General features: G+C 45.3%; 1 protein-coding gene across 2 annotated transcripts in view; it reads left to right on the top strand.

Annotated features, from left to right (window-relative positions):
• The first annotated feature begins 7,685 nt into the window (after positions 1-7,685).
• Positions 7,686-13,057, top strand: part of Ptk2b (protein tyrosine kinase 2 beta) — a 127,470-nt gene continuing 122,098 nt past the window's right edge. For both annotated transcript variants that reach the window (XM_031362842.1, XM_031362837.1), the window contains exon 1: positions 7,686-7,860. The gene's annotated coding sequence lies outside the window, so the exon portion shown is untranslated. The remainder of the gene's footprint in view (positions 7,861-13,057) is intronic.

Genomic DNA, 13,057 nt, shown 5'->3' with positions numbered 1-13,057 from the left:
ACCTTAAATATTGATGGAGAAATAAAGATTTCCCAAGCTAAGCATCCACTGAGCCAACATTTCAGAAGACACTTAAAGGAGTCCTATACCCAGAGGAAGAAAAAAAAAATTGTAAACACGAAGGAGTAAGCTTTGTGAGAGGGGGGATGAGCAAATGAGAACTAGGAAGGAATCAACCATATCCAGTTCAGCAAACCAACAAATCCCTAAAGTGAATAGTGAAGAAAGAAAAGAACAAGCAATCTTTGATCCAACTAGGAAAACTGCCAATAAAATCATAAGAACAAGAAAATTCCTCTTAACAATAACCTTAATATAAATGGTCTTAACCTCCAACCAAAGGACACAGAGAAAGTGAGTGAACTAAAAATATGAACCAACTGTTTGCTGTCTGCAAGAAACATACCTGGTGGTCAAAGCCAAAGACAGAATAGAAAACTATGTCCCAAGAGAGTAGAAGCCAAAACCAAGCAGAAGCGCGCATATCCATATCTCACATAGCTAATTTCAAACTAAAATTAGACACGTGAAGAAAGTTACTGCACATTAATAAGGGGAAAATTCCATCCCGAAGACACAAATGTTGACATGCTTAATTTTATAAAATAGACACTACTCAACATAAAATAACAGGTCTAACTGCAATAAGAGTGTATGCCTTCCATCTCCCACTCTAGTCAGTTGATGGGTCTTCCAAACAAAAGATAACAAAGAAACCTCAGAGTTAATCTGCTTTATAGACCAAGTGGCCTTCACAAACATCTCCAGAATATTCCATGCAACATGGTCTCAGTATTCCACAGAGTTTCCTTTCAAATAGATCACATTTTATGGCATAAAATCCGTTAACAAACAAACAAACAAAAATCTGGCATCTTATCTATCATAATGGAATATAAAAGAAATCAGAAAAACCACAGGATCTATGTAAAGACATGAAACATGAACAGTGCACCCTTGGTGTGGCTCATCGAAGGAAACATAGAGGAAGGAAAACAATTCCTAGAATCAAACAAAACCAAAACACTGTTTGACAGGACTTTGGAGATGCAGTAAAGGTAGCTCCAAAGTGGAAGTTTATAGCTCTGAGTGTGTAAATTTAGAGAAAATCTGAAAGAAGTGCCTAGAGAAATGGCTCAGCAGTTAAGAGCACACGCTACACCTGAAGGTACTGGAGTTCAGTTCCCACCACTTACATCAGCTGACTTGCAACCACCTGTAACTCCAGATCCAGGGGAATTCTACTCATCTGACTTTCTGGGACAGCTGCACTCTGCACTCACACACAGACCACGTACACATAACTAAAAATAATAAAATTAAATCTTAAAAACTATTAAGAATACAAATAAATAACTTTACAGTTCCAGGTCTTAGAATGAATCAAGCAAAGAGCTGTTTTCTTGAAGAGATAGTATCAAGGAAACCTTAACCCAGCCAACACAAATTAACAAAATTAGAGATGATGAGAGGGGGATGCATTATAGCAGATAATAAATGACATTTAGAGGATTATTATAGCACACTTTGAAAAACTATTTCAGAAAATTAGAAAACAGAGGAGAAATAGGTAAATTCATAGACACATGTCTACCAAAGTCAAATGAGGAGCCTATAAACAATCAGATCTATAACAATTAATGACACTGAGGCCCTAGAAAAGTCTGTTATATTTGCTACTTTTATTGTCACTGTGATCAAGCACATACAAAGAGGCAACTTGGGGAGCATTTAGTTTGGGGTATAATTAGATAGAATAGACTGCATAATGTCAGAGAAGCCATGTTGGTAGGGGTGTGAGGTGGCTAGTGAAATTACATCCCATTGGAGTCAGAGAGAGAGAGAGATGGATGGTGGTACTCACCAGGCTTGCTTCTGTTTCCCTTTGTATCCAGTCCAGGCCCTATAGGATGGGGCTACTTATATTTAGGGTAGGCCTTTCCTACTCAATGTCTCAGTTACTGTTCTGTTGCTGTGAGGAGACACCGTGACCAAGGAAATGTATAGAAGAAAATATTCAATTGTATCCTTGCTTATAGATTTAGAGGATTAATCCCTGATCATCATGGCAGCAGGCAGACAGGCATGGTTCTAGAGCAGTAGTTGGATGTCAGAAGCATTTAGAAGAGGCAAAAACTAACAAGTGACTCTCTGGACATGGGTTATCATTTTGCATGAATGAGATGGGTAAACTCTGAATTGCAGGGCCTTCAGAGATCTCATCTCAGGGTTGATTCTTGGTCTTGTTATGTCTTTCCTGTCACTGTTAAACAGTATAATGATTCCTGGGCATTACTCCACTCTATTGGGTACATTTTCTGCAAACCAATGAAGATGTACTCTCTTGTAATGCTATGTAGACAAACTGATGATTTCATAATTCCTAAACTATAGAACCCCTAAAGTGATACAAGTGATTCTGAGCCCTCATTAGTATGAAAGCTGCAACTAGAGTCTGTAAACCTTCATGTGTCATGAGCTAATTGCACTGGGACATAGAAAGCAGGCTTGGAACAAATTTATGATCAGGGAAAACCTTCCTTCTAGGCTAGCTGTGAAGCCATTATCTGATAACTAAAGGTCATAAGCTAGGAATGGGCAATTTATTGTAAGTGCAAGGACAGAAAATAAAATATTGGCTGGAGCTACCAATACAAAACTTCAAAACTAATGAGACACAAGGCAGATGATTTGCCTTTTGACAAAGCCATGTTGACTTGTAACATCAAATTATTGCTTTAAACTTTTAATGAACTTATAGAGCTAGAAGATGGATAATGAATGTTTAGTTAGGAACTAATCTTAATGGGAACACATGAAAACATTTTGCTGTGACTCCTTATTGATTTATGATGAACTTGCAAAGATGCTAGGAATACCATGAGATCATTTATTTTGAGAAAGTAGGAGAACTAAGAATGACAATAGGAAAAGATCCCCCTTTTTATTTCCACTCAGGAATAAAGATTTGAGCGTCTTTTCAAAATAAGTGTTTTTCTCCACGAGCATGACTTTCTCTGGCTGATGGAATTAATACTTGATCTCAAATGGTGTTACAGAGCCATAGTAATAAAAGTCAGACAGTACTTGCCCCAAACTGACACACAGACCAGTGGAATAGAATGTAGGATTTAGAAATAAACACAGGTACAGTCAGTTGAATTTTGATAGAATTGTCAAAAACACACATCAGAGAACCAACAAGCCCCTTAAGTGGAACTGGGAAACCTGAATTTCCTCATGTACAATGAAACCAGATCTTTATCTCTGCAGAAAAAGCAATTCAAACAGACCAAAGGCCTTAACATAAGACCGGAAACTTTGAAAGTCCTAGAGAAGCCAGGCAGTGGTGGTGCATGCCTTTAATCCCAGCACTTGGGAGGCAGAGGCAGGTGTATTTCTGAGTTCAAGGCCAGCCTGATCTATGAAGTGAGGTCCAGGACAGCCAGGGCTATACAGAGAAACCCTGTCTAGAAAAGAAAGAAAGAAAGAAAGGAAGAAAGAAAGAAAGAAAGAAAGAAAGAAAGAAAGAAAGAAAGAGAGAGAGAGAGAGAAAGAAAGTCCTAGAGAAAAGCACAGGTAAAGCACTTCAGGATGTGGTCACAGCAAGGATTATATGAGCAGGGACCTGTAGAGATTGGGTCTGTTGCTATGTATTATAATGCTAAATTCCGTACCTGAATGAAGGTCTAGTTGCCAGCCACAGTTACCACCTTTTGCTGTGCAAACTTTGTTCCTTAATTTAAAACTATTGGTTAAATAAAAATGTCTACAACCCATTAGTGGAGTGATTGGAGGTAGGTAGATTTTAAGTTAGCTGGTTGGGGTTGCAGAGAGAGGGAAAGGAAAAAGGACAAGGGAGAGAGGAGGCCACCACGAAAGGAGATGGACCCTGAGCACATGGCCAGGAGTAACAACAAGTACCTGGGGTACACCACTGGGGAAGCAGCCTGGCCAACATTTAGGAAAGTAGATTAGGGATGACTAGCCCCCACCCCAGTAACTGTCAAAGCCAAATAAAACAACTACAGTTTGAGTCTCATTCATTCATAAGCTAGATGGGGATAAGTTTACATTAGATTAAATTAAATTAGACCCTAAGAAGAGAAGCTCCCGTGTTCTAATGACATTTGTCAATCTCAAGAATTGACAAATGGAGGCAGGGGCAGGCGAATTTCTGAGTTCGAGGCCAGTCTGGTCTACAGAGTGAGTTCCAAGACAGTCAAGGTGTACCCTGAGAAACCCTGGCTCAAAAAGTTCCAAGATAGCCAAGGTGTACCCAAGAAAAACCCTGGCTCAAAAAAACCAAAAAAGGAAGAAAAAAAAAAGAAAGAAAGAAAAAAGAAAAAAAAGACAACTAGGGTTACATGAAATTAAGAGGGTTCTGCACAACAAAGGAAACAATCACTGGAGAGAAGCATCCTAAAGAATGGGGGGTGGAATGGGGTGGGGCAGGGAGGGTGGAGTGGGGAAGGGCTCTGCAACATTCCTGACAGAGTGGATTAGTATCTAAGCTACATAAAGAGCTACAAAACTAAATCAATGATCGATAAATGGACAAATAAATAGAATAGGTAGTTCTCAAAAGAAGAAGTACAAAACCGTCAATAAATACTTGAAAAGGTGTTCAATATCCTTACCTACCAGGGAGATGCCAATTAAAACTGCTTTCAGATTTCATCTCACCCCCATCAGAATGGCTGCCTTCAAGGAAAAACGGGACATCAAATGCTGAGGAGGGTGCTAGAGTAACACAGTACACATGCACAAGGCTAGCTGGTTAACAGAGAATGTCTGTATCATCCAGCCATAACTCCTGAGGAAAGAGCTGAAAGAATACAAGTTAGACACCACAGAGACACTCAATGTCCATGTTTGCCTTGTCTCTATTCCCAGCAGCTAAGGTATAATAGAGTCAACACAGATGTCCATCAACAGATGAGTGAGAGAAGACAATATGGTATACACACACACACACACACACACACACACACACACTCACGTGCACACACACACAAGTTTTATTCAGACATAGAGAAGAACAAAAATTATGTGGGCAGTGGTGGCATACACCTTTAATCCCAGCACTTGGGAGGCAAAGGGAGGCTGATTTCTGAGTTCGAGGCCAACCTGGTCTACAGAGTGAGTTCCAGGACAGCCATAACTACACATAGAAACCCTGTCTCGAAAAACCAAAAGAAAAAAAAAAACCAAAACCGAAAAATGTCAATTTTCTGAAAAATAAATAGAAGCGAACATTATCGTGATATGCAGAATCTAGAGTTTAAAAGCTATATATATTGGCCCTGGTGGTGCTGGTCTCTTATTTTTCCTACTTGGCCAGAGGAAGCCGTGAGACTGTCCAGGGCAGAGGTTCTCAACCTGTGGGTTGTGACCCCTCTGAGAGTTGAATGACCCTTTCACAAGGGTCACTTAAGACCAACAGAAAACACAGCTATTTCATTGTGATTCTTAACAGTAGCAAAATTACAGCTATGAAATAGCAAGAAAAGTAATTTTATGGTGTGTGTGTGTGGGGGGGGGTCACCACAACATGGGGAACTGTTTAAGGGTGGCAGCGTTGGCAAGAGTGAGAACCGCTGGAGGTGAATGAACACCAGCACAATAGCCGATGGGAAACAGGGAAGACAGGAGCAGAGGGTTCTCAGCAGGGCACCTGACTTACATGTGTGAAAATGTTATAATGAAACGTGCTTGTTTGTTTAAAAACGGAAGAAAAAAAAAAACAAATGCTCAGAGAAGTTTAAAGGAAATAACGTGCCAAGTAAAGGATACAGTGTGTGTGCACACAAAACCGTAGACCTTAACAGAGCAGGACAGAGATACGGCTGTAGTTCATGTGTGTGCCCACATGGGGGCAGCACACACAAACCCAGCTTTTCTTCAACAGTCAGCCAGCTGCCCATTCCCTCAGGTAGATCTCCCCTTTACACCACAAGACGTTACCCACCCTTTCCCAAGTGCAAGGATTCAGAAAGCCACCCCCTGCCGACACCCTACGCCACCCCACTGCTCACACCCTCTGACAGTTTTTGTTTTTATTGCCCTGTGGTCATTTACCCCAGACACTGTTCATGAGTCTTCACTGCTCCCCCAACTTTACCCCTCCATTTGTCTTTTTTTTTTTCCTCCAAGGACTAGATGAAGAAACCTGTCTGGCCACCTCTGCCTCCTCACTACCACCAACATCACCTCCAAGCCTGCATGCGAGTGCAGAGATAGTTGACAAATGGGACAGTTCAAGATGGTAGAGAGGTCCTGCTGGCCCAGCAGATGGCCCAGGGAGTGGGGTTGAGGTATTTGAGGGTGGGTGACGCTGGCTTTAGATTAGGGTTTTCAGTAGACAGGGAGGATACAGCTAAAATCTATATTTTGTTACATCTTAAGAAATATCTTTATGTTCTTGAGACAAGGTTTTTCTGTGTAGCCTGGCTGTCCTGAAGCTCACTGTGTAGATCAGGTTGGCCTTGAACTCAGGAGCTCCACTTGACTCTGCCTCCTGAGTTCTTAACTAATTAATTCTGCTTTCTCTTCGAGAAGTCATCCACCACTCTGGGAGGTGAATGTTGGTACCCTCTGATGTTCTCCGGGAGCAGCAGATCTGCTGAAGTTAGAGCTGGGGTAGAGTGAACAAGTGTCAGGAAGACTGTGGCTTTCGCAGGTAGTTGGGCAACTTTGGGCTTGCAGTCTCAGGATTGCTACTGTCAGAGACAGGAACTGTGACTAAACCCCAAACCTCAAACACCAAAGGGCACAGGATAAAGATGTCTGGGGGAGGGTCTGCTGCCAAGTCCAGCTCACTAACTTCCACTTAGGAGAGTGTCAGAATCTTCCTAGGGCTAGAGAAGTGATGTTGCAAAAGTGCCTTTGATCTGCCTCAAGTACCATTGCCTTACTGACCCAGTAAAGAGGTGGCCAGCCTCTTCAGAGGGTCAGGGACACAAGCTGGTATACGGAGAGGCCACACAAGAAAATAATTGTGAGGCTTCTCTATTCTTTTCCAGTTTCGTTGTTTTTGGTTTTGTTTTGTTGTTTTTGCTATTGTTGATGCTTTCTTTTTATTTGATCTCTTTCAGCCTAGCCTCATCTTGAACTCACCACATAGCCAAGGATAAACCTCCAGAGGGTTGGAAATAATAGAGCTATCCACCACTACACTCAGTATTATACTTTTGGTTCTGGGAATGGAACCCAGGCTAGACACACATTCTACCGTTTAAGCTACATTCCCAACGCCCCCCCCCCCCGACTGTTTTTTGACTGTGTTCTAGTCCTCCAGGGTCTGGGCTCAGAAACCCAGTTCTAGGTGTTTCCAATCCTGTACCGGTCATATCAGGCATCTGATATAGTCATCTGACCTGGGGTGGGGGCCATTTCAAGGTGTGGGGCCACCGGGCCACTGCTGAGAACGTGAGACAGGTCTGGTGACCAAAGGCTGCAGAGAAGGGTGCCTGGAAGAAGCCAGGTGTGGTAGGAATTGGGGGTCAACCAGCCGCAAGAGGTCCAGAGCACCCGAGGACCCCAAGTGGGGCCCTAAGGCAATGGGCTCTGGCCCCCGGTCAGCCCCGCAGCTCCGAGAATTGCAGGCGGCATCTATTTCAGAGTTTATGGTAAGAGGTTGGAGCCTGCAAACACAGACTGCACACCCCACCCTTTAAGGAAGTGGAGAGGAGAGCAGCAGGGGTGTGGTTAACGACCGAGAGGAGGAGGGGGAAAAACAACCTGTCAGGTCAGCCACTTACTCAGCCTCTGCGGGCTGAGCCGCGCGTCCTACCTGCGGCGGCTGCGCTCACCTGGCCCAGCCCGGAGCTCTGGCCCGAGTCCACGCCTCGCCCGAGGGTAAGTCCTGCACGTCGCTACCCAGCGCCGGGGTCAGGGCCACGTCGATCGCTCCACTTAAGTGGAAAGCTGGAAAGGGTCTACAGTTCCGGTCCTTCGGGAAACCTTAGACCCGGTTGAGAATTCCTGGAAAGATAGCCAAGGACCCAGAAAGTCGGAGGCGCGGAGCAGGTGCTCTCCCTGAGCTTGCCGCCCTGAGCTGGGGGTGAAGGCATCTATCTTTTAAGACTAAAGGGTGTTTCTCCCTTTTTGTCCTGTTAGCTGATTCAGACAGGGGCGACTAGGGGCACGGCTGAAGTCGGCTCGGCGAAGCTGCTGTCTCTAAAGGTTGGATTTGGGAACTCCGAACCCAACCGAGGGCTTCAGAACCTAACTTCAGCTCTAGCTGAGACCTCTGCCCAGGCACTAAGCTCTCTTCTCCCCAGTGCCCTTCGGCACCCATGTGGTCTCTCTTTCTACCCCTGCACCACCCCTGTCCCCAACCTCTAGGACATTTTTGTTTGTTTGTTCGTTGTTTTCCCCCGAAGCTGGAGCTTTAAGACAAGCGGAGTTCTCCAAGAGGAACCATACCATAGTGTGTGTGTGTGTGTGTGTGTGTGTGTGTGTGTGTGTGTGTGTGCTGAAGTTCCAAAGTTCACACCAGCCACACTGGCTCATTTTGAAGCTGTTTTCCCCATGCCCCTCAAGGGTTAAGTTCTGGGCTGCTGTTCCTGCTGCCAGGCTGTGCGTGGGCAAAGCTTTGGGTGGGTGAACAGTGAGCATATGGGTGATGTTCTGAGGCCCACCAAGCCCTGCCACCTGCCCTCACCCTCAGCCATATGACACCGGTATCTCCCATCACCCCTATACTGGAAGAAAGATTCCGTTGGGCTCCTTGAAGGAACCCAGCTGGGACCTGGGAGTTGTTGGGGTGGGGGCGGGTGGCATTGGCCCCGGAGAATTGGAAAGCACGAGGGAGAAGAACCTTAGCAGATCTTGAGCCAGTCTGGAGCCTGCTGAGACAATGGGCATGATTTGGAAAGGGTAGGGGTGCCAGGCAGCCCCTGTGTGCACAGTTGACAAGCTCCTGCGATTCACAGTCGTTGCGGGTGGGGGCGGGGGTGCAAGAAAGCAGACGGAGGGGGAAGGGGGGAGTGACTCACGACCCTAGCAAGGAAGGAAGAAGTCACATTCATAAGAAAGACCTAACTTTGGCAGGACGGTCTGCCTTCTTTCTTTCACTTACTAGCTTCCTTCTTGCATCCAGGTGCTCCTGTCAGGTGAGGGGAGAGGAGACTTGGAGGAGCCTGTAGCTCCAGCTGCCCAGGGCCGAGCTAGGATGGGCGGGACTGTCGTGAGGAGAAATAGAGTTCCACCAATACAGTGCGAGAGGGTGTGCAGGACTGCTCAGGGACAGGTCCGGAATCTTTCTGGCAGAAGCAGCTATGAGAACTGAAGATCAATAGGGATTAACTAAACAAGGAGAAGAAAGCAGGTCAGAGCCTGAGAAGTACAAATCCAAGGCGAAGAGGGGCAAGAGATACCGGGGAAACTGAAAGTAGCCAAGAAGGCCGGCTTGTTAGGAGCCTAGAGTTCAGGGGTGAGGGGGAGCTGCAACTTTAAATAGAGGATGCTCCCCAGGCCTGGGAAGGCGTACTCAGGCTGCCATGGCAACGTCTCTGGGAGCAAAGCTTGGAATCCCAGGCTGCTTGAAACTTCCCAGGGTGCCTCCACTCTGGGATGGAGGTGCCAGATTTAGCAAATGAAAACATGGGCCATCCAGATCTGAATTTTAAATGTACAAATTTGTTGAAGATTTTGTTCTTAGCGTTAAGTATGTTTCATGCAGTATATGGGCTATACCTAATACTCAGGCATCACTCACAGTTTAGCTGAAACTTAACTGGATGTCCTGAGTCTGTGTGGGACGGGGAGGCTGGTGTTCTGAGAAGTCTAGACTGCGAACTAACCCAGCACCTTGAGAACAGGCTTTGGGTATATTTATTTTGTGACAAATTCTGATAGATTCAGTTGGAGACTCATTCTGTGATTGGTCATGATATTGCTATTGAGAAAAGAAAAGCGGCTCTCCAGCCACTTTACGCATCTGCATAGCTGGGGGAGGATCTAGAAACCATGAAAGCAGCTAAGCTACTTGTTAGTACCTTGGAAAGAAAGTGGACCAATAGTCCTAGATTCAGACCTATGGAAAACTGTTGGATTCTCTGAGCCTCAGAGCCTATTTGTCTAGATTTAGGGTAGGATCCTTGATAATGTATGAAAACTCCACTTGAGGGATATATATATTAACTTTAAAGGACACATTCACAGACAGTGACCAAAAAAGCATCGACAAAGTGCTTGGGGTGCATCTTCTGTTTGCCTTTATAGAATTCTTAGAGATCTCAGGGAACCTGAATTGGTTTGGTTCCTGCTTCTAGTGAGAAAAGTTTGCCTCTGGACAGAGACGGGAGGGGGAGTGAGACAAAATTATTTCTTCAGGGTTCCTTACCCATCCAGGAGCCTGCTTCAGAGATAGAGGAGACAAAGAGCTCTCTTTCTGGAGGGCAGCAGGTGGGGAGAGAGAACTGGCTCAGACCTTAATTAACTGGAGAGAAATATGGATGGATGAAAAGAAAATGTGCACAAAATACCCAAAAATGCACCATAAAATTAGATTTTCATTATCCTTCATTTTATAATAACTTCCTTATTAGAAAACCCAAGATGGGGCCAGACGAAGGAAGGGCACCCAGTGAAACAGGTCCTAGCTTCAAATGAGAATATTCCTAAGGAGTCAGAGACCTCCAAAAAGGAGAGAGAGAGAGGCAGAGAGAGGCAGAGAGACAGAGAGACAGAGAGACAGGGAGAGAGAGACAGAGAGACAAAGAGACACAGAATCAGAGAGAGGTGTTTCCCTTGCAGACTAATGGGTTATATTAAATTGTCCTTCTCTTCAGTGGTGAAACTGTGTCCTTTAGCCCAGCCCATTTTGTCCCCAGTCCCTTAAGGGTGCCATTTATCTGATAGAAATAATCAGAAATATTCTGTCAATGAAACATTCAAATGATAGGCTGTTTGTATATGCATGTCCATGGTTGTGCTAAGTCCTGCAGAAAAGACAAGTGTGTTCTGGGATTTGCCTAGCATTCCCTGAATGTGGCTACTCAAGCCCACCAGGTTTTCAAAGAAAATAAGCATTACACACACACACACACACACACACACACACACACACACAATGTGGATGCTTGTGTGGAGTGCAGGCCACACAATCTATCTCATTGCTCCCCCACACTTCTAACTAGAATGAATGGAATTCCTCCTAGAGTTGACATGTCCAACTCAGAGACGTTCAGGAAATGAGCTTTTGTGTGCAACATTGCAGCTTCACCATATTTCAGGAATAGAAATCTCCCTTACCCAGGGCTGCTTAGCCTTTCCTGCTTGATGGGGTCCCCAGTCTCCTCAGTCTCTCACAGCCAAGGATCTATTATCTCAGACTACCTGGCCTGCCAGGGGAATGGAAACTTCAGGAAATGGAATGGAAACCAAAAGACAACAACCAGAGAGGCACAGCTGAGATAGTGTGAGAGCCAGAGCAAGGGAGAGAGAGAGAGAGAGGAGAGAGAGAGAGAGAGGAGAGAGAGAGAGAGAAAGAGGAGAGAGGGAGAGAGAGAGAGGAGAGAGAGAGGAGAGAGAGAGAGAGAAAGAGGAGAGAGAGAGGGGGAGAGAGAGAGAGGAGAGAGAGAGACAGAGAGAGAGAGGAGAGAGAGAGAGAGGAGAGAGAGAGAGAAGAGAGAGAGAGAAGAGAGAGACAGAGAGAGAGAGAGGAGAGAGAGAAGAGAGAGAGAGACAGAGAGAGACAGAGAGAGAGAGAGGAGAGAGAGAGAGAGGAGAGAGAGAGAGAAAAGAGAGAGAGAGAAGAGAGAGAGACAGAGAGAGAGAGGAGAGAGAGAGAGACAGAGAGAGGAGAGAGAGAGAGAGAGAGAGAGAGAGAGTTTGATAGTTGTGTGCTTCTCTTGTCTTTCAGGCTAGTCTGAAGACAAGTGAGGGAGAGCAGGACCCTGGTAACACTAAGAAGCAGTTGGGTGGGCAGGAACCCAGGATGACAATGACAGTGACTCTAACTGGCCCTTCTCTGTGACCTTCTGAAGGTCATTTAGCCGTGGCTTCCTTATCTGTAAGGCAGAGGTGGTAGCAGGGTGTTTGAGGATACGATGATGTCATCTGCATTATCCAGGACACAGATAAAACAGAGATGACAGCCGCCATCACCCAGGGCAGGATAGGAGAGCCCCCTGCTTCCACCCTTGACTCCTGTGGTGTGCTGGGTCACCCTGTGTCAGAGCACTTGTAGTCTGGTGGAGAAGCCAGACCTTCTGTAGTCATGCACCAAGAATTATAGACTATTGTTTCAATATTAATTAATATTATCCCTGAGAAGGGATACTCATGTACCAACTTAATGACCTCTGCTGTACATAGCAGACACACAGTAGATACTCGGAAATGTGAACTCTCCCCTATCTTGAAATTTATAGGCTACATCTGAGCCCATAAGAAACTACTGGTTATTGTTATTATTATATTATTTTGTTTGACTATGTAGCACACAAGTTTGTGGTGGGATGGGGTGGGGTGGGGGAGGGGGTTGTGCAAGTGCCTGTGTATGCTTGGTGCAGGTCAGAGGTCAGCCTCAGGCATTATGTTCCAGAATGCCATCCAACTTGATTTTCCAGATGTGTCTTAGGTTCCCTTTCTGTTGCTGTGTTCAAATATTCTGACAAAAGCAGCTTGGGGAGTTGGGTATACAGTCAGCCACGGCAGGGAAGTCAAAGCAGAAGTCACTCGAAGCAGCTGGTCCCATTATAGCCTCAACTCATACATGGTGCCACCCACAGTCTTCCCACCTGAATTACTGCAATCGAGACTCTCCTCCACAGGTAACCCTAGATCTTAGATTCTGTTGAGCTGACTCCACCAATCACCATTGGTTAATTTATCATGATCTTGCTCATTCTGCTTGGCCAGTGGGTGGCTAGCAACAGGCCTTGCTTAATCTCTCTACTGCAAGTAGCTTATCAGCTGAGCCATCTCTCCTGCCTGCTTTTGTTTTAAGCTTTCTGAGATAAGATTATGCTGTGTACCCCATCTTGGCCTCAAACAACCATCTCCTCCCTCCACCTACTGTGCCCCTGCCCCGCCCCCTCCCCCC

This window comes from Mastomys coucha, unplaced genomic scaffold (genome assembly GCF_008632895.1).
Source record: "Mastomys coucha isolate ucsf_1 unplaced genomic scaffold, UCSF_Mcou_1 pScaffold9, whole genome shotgun sequence".
In the NCBI taxonomy this organism is placed as follows: Eukaryota; Metazoa; Chordata; class Mammalia; order Rodentia; family Muridae; genus Mastomys; species Mastomys coucha.
Note: the sequence above shows the minus strand (reverse complement) of the source record. Positions and strands in the feature narration are given on the sequence as shown.